Genomic DNA, 6,000 nt, shown 5'->3' with positions numbered 1-6,000 from the left:
CACGACCACACCATAAGACCAGCGCCTCCGAATTTTACTGTTGGCACTACAAACGCTGGCAGATGACGTCCGCCGTGCATTCGACATACCCACACCCTGCCATCGGATCGCCACATTACGACTCTCTTCAACTGTCGGCGGTCTCTGTCAGACGAGGTCGGCCACTACGCTTTTGTGCTGTACGTATCCCTACACGTTTACACTTCACTATCACATCGGAAACAGTGGACCTAGAGATGTTCGGGAGTGTGAAAATCTCGCGTGCAGACAAATGAGCAAAGTGACACCCGATCACGTGACCACGTTCGAAGTTTGTGAGTTCGGCGAAGCGTCCCATTCCTCTCTCACGATGTATAATGACTACTGAGGTCGCTGATATGGAGTACCTGGCAGTAGGTGGCAGCACAATGCATCTAATACAAAAAACGTATGTTTTTGGGGGTGTCCGGATACTTTTGATCCCATGGTGTACATATGGAATTGCTTGCGTGTTTTGTCGAACATCGCCACAGTCGATGGGACATGGGTTCATCACTTCAAACCGGGAACAAAACTGCAGACCGTGAAGTGGCGCCACACTACCTCTCCTCCGAAGAAAAAGGTCAAAGCCGCATCCTCAGCTGGTGAAGTTATGGCGATGGTGTTCTGCGACTCTGTTGGGAAGGTTGTTGATACAGCAAGGCCTTTGCTCCAAAGGCGATCATTAGGGTGGTAATATGCTGGCATATAGGCCCACCCAGTAAGGTGGCGTAAGCCTGTGGAACTGATCGAAGCTTATGTAGAAAAGTAGCGTTTTGTAGCCAAAAGAGTGCGGAGTAGTATGGTGTATTGGAATCCTGAATAAAACAAATCTGCTTTCAAAAAAAAAAGTGTTGTGTTACGCATTGAACACCATTAGTATAAGAGCTAACTCACAGTAAATGAACACAGAAACATTGTAAAGGATACGGTGCAGTAACTAAATCCCGCTGTCGTTTGTGTGTAAACAGCAACATTCACAGGCTCTTCAAAGTGATTACTCAGGCAAAAATATGCATTGGTGAGAAATATAAAGCAGACTGAAATACTAATTAAAGTAACAACTACCGGTGCGGCAGACTGTTGTCACCAAGAAATTTATTTCGACCTTGGCCCTGTTGCAATTACGAAAGAAAAAAAGATTCATATATTGTAAGGTCATCTTATAAAAATACAGATGCTGTTATACGACAAATAACATAAATTTCAGCTATTGTTTTTTACTCGAGGAAGGGGTGGCACAACTCAGAACACGCACTGCTGTTCACAACAAATACTATAAGGTGACTCCATAACGAGAAGAGAACTTCCATAGATCATTACGTGAAAGGTAGAAAGACAGTTAGGATTTAACATCACATCGATGTTTCAGACCTTATAAGGTTACTTTAGAACGAAGTTCCTTAGGCAGTTTTTTCTCTGCCTCGTGATGATTGGGTGTTGTGTGATGTCCTTAGGTTAGTTAGGTTTAAGTAGTTCTAAGTCCTAGGGGACTGATGACCATAGATGTTAAGTCCCATAGTGCTCAGAGCCATTAGGCAGTTTACGCATCAAAACAGCTGTTAATACCGGGAGTAATGCTGAACACTGTACTCAGTGTTGGATGCAAAACATCTGCGCGCACCTTTAAAGTAGCAACTGCCTCTCCTGAAGGCCATTGTTTGAAACTGTCCACCACAGTGTGTAGATGTACATAGTGAACCCAGATAATGAGTTAGGGAGCGGAATCCATATTTGTTTGTGTCAAGAAAACTTTCATGGCCATATTCGCCAGTATAGAAATTGGTAAACAAGCCAGAGTGTGAAATTGCATGCCAGTGGTATTCAGCCTGTGTTCCACGGCGCCCCGGTGCGCCGAGAATGATCAACTGGGACGCCGTGGATTTGTTTCGTAGTTAATGGTAAAGATGACAATAATGGGGAATTTCATTTTTAATCTAAACCTTTGTGGCCTCGGAGGAATCGCACTTTAGATGTTGACCAGCCAGTCATAGCTTCGAAGCTGAACTGTTGCGCATTACACTTAGCGGCGGTAGTGGCTATTGTGTTTTCAGGTAGTTTTTATTATATTATGACTCTGTTATAAAGTTGACAAAGGCGGTAAACTAAGTTTTTAAATTTATCAAGTGGAAGTAAAACAACAATGAAAGTGCGAATGAAGATAGAGTATGTAATTATAGAAAATTATTTAGGTTTCACGTGTACCGTGATGAGCGATGAAAAGTGAGTTTTGTGCCTGAAAGTATTTTCTGTTGAATGTATGCTATCTGGCAAATTAAATAGTTATTTAGAAAGTTTTATCAAGAATGACATGGTCACAGCAAGAAAATATCTTCCCAGAAAACCGAGTCAAGTGAAAGAACAAAAATCATCATTTTCGTAGCAGCGAAAACTCTGCCCATTGTATTTGGAGAGTCCACGGGAAACAGATTTTGCCCATTGCTTTGTATGGCACTACAATTCAAAATTTAAGAGAGCATCTTCATAGAAAAAATTAGAGAGAGCGATTTTGATTTACAGCTTGATGAGATCATTCATAGAGATGCTCATTTAACGTACACTTTTTAGATGGAAAAAATAACGAAATAGTGTAAGATTTCTTTTGTAAAAAAATAAATGCAGATACGACAGGTAAAAAGATGTTCGAAGTGGTAGGTAACTTCATGGCAGAAAATCATATTAACTGGGCTTACTGTGTTGGTGTGTGTACTGATGGTGCGCCATCTGTGTTGGGGAAGGGGGGGGGGTGGTCTACAAACAGTTACCCGGGTCAGTGCTCCAGATATTAAGTGGACCCATTGCATTATTCATAGACAAGCACTTGCTCTCAACATTTGAGTATTTACCTGAGTGACATACTGAAAACTGTCATAAATATGGTGAGTTTTATAAAAACACCTCCTCAGAAGGCTTGATTTTGTAGACAAATGTGTTGCAATATCGAAGCTTAACATACATGTTATAGCAGCACTCATTGGCTTTCCGGTGGAAATGCATAGTCGGATATTTTTAAACTTTGGCGAAAGACTATTGTATCCTGGAAGAAAAAATCGTGTCAGTGCTGAATGTTTTCTAAACACTGACTTTTATGAAAGAGTGCATACTTATTGTTGTATTTGAGAAGTTTTAGTCACTGACTAGTCTCTGTAAGGAGGTGAAGCTCGTTTCATTCAGCTTACTGACAGAGTTTCACACTTCAAAATGAAGCTTCTTTGGAAGAGAAAAATGAACGGTGGAGGAGAAAATGACTAATTTTCTTGTATGCAGCACTTTAGAAACGGCAATGACGTAGGCCCTACTGCAGTTATTTTTGTTATAGTTGAAGGACATTTGTCTGAACTTCACGTTCATTTCGAAAACTGCGTTCCTGAAAAACTGTGACAGGTTTTAGTGATGGGTTTTAGTGGGTTCAAAATCACCTCAGTAATGATTTTACTGAGTTCGGTACTGTAAAAGAAGAAGATCTGTTGGCAATTTCATCAGATTCAGTACTAAAGTGAGATTTTCATCAATGAAATTGCCAACTTCTTGATTTTCAGCAAGAAAACAGTTTCCGAGCTTGAGCAAGAAAGCGCTGAAAGGAATTAATTCATTATCCCACACTGGCTTTTCGGCAGTGACTGTCATTAAAATCAAGTGCAGATGAAGACCTCGTGTGGATGTTGAGGAGTTGTGTAACAAGAAGCAAGCTCAGGTGTCCTGTTGACGTAAGTAGTATTTTATTCGTAACTTTTTCACTAATTATTTCAATTTTGACAAGGTATCCTACATGGGAGCCACAGAAACAGTTGATCATGGAAGCCACGAACTCATAAAGGTCGACAGTCATGGCTATAGGCAATGAACAACATATGTACTTCGAGATGCTCCCCAAGAGGAGATCACTAAGGAAGGTAGTACAGTGTATTCGTACTCTGCAGAATAGCAGTTCATGTAGTAACGGGACAGCTGAATCAGTTTCGTGACTTTTAAGCGCGTCTGGCACCTTAATATACTAGCAGAGTTTAGTTTGTGTGACATTTCACTTTGCCGCAACTACATGTAACTTCTGGGAAGTGGGGCAGCTGTTTTGTTTGTTTATTTACGTCTCCACTGCCCGATTTGTTCCCACTCAACCTTGTAAGTATATATTTCTATCGGTGAACGCGAGTGTGAGAATACGTCGAAGATGCTTCCTGTAAAGCCAGAGCTCGGAGCTTAACTTCGCAGATGGGTAACATTTTCGATTGCTGACAGGACTACGGCCAAGGTAGCACAGATGTGAACCGAGGCTGGCATTTCGCCGCTGCTACGGTAAAATCCCCTCACCACTGGTCACAAGGTGAACTTTCGGAATAAGTTTGCCTTCCGTCATTTGTCCACTGGGTCCTGTAAGTAACGGACGCTTGTCTTATCGATCTAATGGCGGATGGACAAAGGTATTGGTGTTCCTGAAGTTAATTTTGGGTATTGGTTAATTTCATATATTCCAGTCTCTGTTGTTAGGCAAGTATTTCGTAATCATTTTTATTTGCACGTGTTTGCTCGATTTCACGTGTTTGTGTGGACTTGTAATAGTACCTTTTGTTGTGATTGCAGAATGTCCAGATATGTAGTTCTACCTTATAATGTTGTAATATCCTGAACGTTTTAGCTTAGAATGTGATATCATTTTCTTGGTAGTCCACATGTTCACTGTGACCATGAATTTCGGACATCATGAAGTGTGTATCTTTGTGTCCGGCAAGGTTGCAACGGACCGTTAACTTCCCTATTTGTTCGAAACATAGTTGCTGTGATTAAATGATATTGCTCAGATTGTAGATTACAAAGTGTAGAACCCATAGATTACGTATATGCTGGTTGAATTTTTCACAGCTTCCCCGTTTCTGCAGTTATTGGAGTTAGTGCAAATTTTTCCCTTCATGTCCCCTCGTCCTCCCTAAGATGCTATAATGATTAAACGGTGTTGCTACAACTGTAGATCATAAAGCGTTGAATCCAAGGAATACCAGCTAGTTGTACTATTTTTGAATTTACTGGAGACAGTGTGGATCTGAGCCTTCATCCCGTCACATGTATTCACATCCAGCCGTACGTCCAATTACCTTATAAGGCACGCCATCCCGAGTAAAGGAGCTATCTATTTCTACGGAATGATCCTTCTAGTTGCTGTTTTGCATATTTGTGTCCCCTTCTTTGTGGTGACTGTACAGGCAGCTCCACAATGCCTGTCCGTAAATCTGGCACTCTCGATTTCTCTCTGGTCGATTGCGTAATAGTATATTACAGAGTAAACGCAGTTGGGTGTGTGTTCATAAGCGAGTAATGTCAGTGTTTTCCATTTTCGTTACTGTGCACTTCCCATTTCCTAAAGCCGGGCTTTCTTTCCAAAGTGCTTATGAAGTGCCTGTTTATGGAGCGTTTCACCACAGAATTCAGGTAACTTAACTAACGTACTTCTCAACCCTATCAGTGTAAGACTGTAATGATACTTTCGCGTTTTTTATTATCGCATATACGAAAAGAGCCGCGAAATATCTGTTAATAATGCCGTGCTTTGAATTTCTTTATCATCATTACCTTTTAACAAAGCAAAATATATATATTGAGATCTTATTGTTCTGTATCTGGCCTATAATTAAAGGAACGTTTTTTCGTGACTGTAACTCATTCTAAAAATCAACATATCTTCCCTACTTTATAGTTATTGAAAATTGAAATTACTTGGTTATGAACACTGCTGTTACAGTTCGTATGATCGTTCAACAACAAAATTTTGCAGTGGATTTTGTTTCTCGGTAAAACACCATTCAATACCATGACTAGCACAAGAACATGACACTATTAAAAAAAATACGTTTTCACTATAAAGTTTGCCAGACCAGAACGGAGCACAGCAAGATTCCTATTAGATTTTGACGGTACATTAACTTATTTGTACTGTGAGTTATATACTATCAGCAGCCCGCGTCAACCTGCAACACATCATAAAATCTGTTG

The sequence above is a fragment of the Schistocerca serialis genome, chromosome 2, assembly GCF_023864345.2.
Source record: "Schistocerca serialis cubense isolate TAMUIC-IGC-003099 chromosome 2, iqSchSeri2.2, whole genome shotgun sequence".
In the NCBI taxonomy this organism is placed as follows: Eukaryota; Metazoa; Arthropoda; class Insecta; order Orthoptera; family Acrididae; genus Schistocerca; species Schistocerca serialis.
This window is presented reverse-complemented; position numbering follows the sequence as displayed.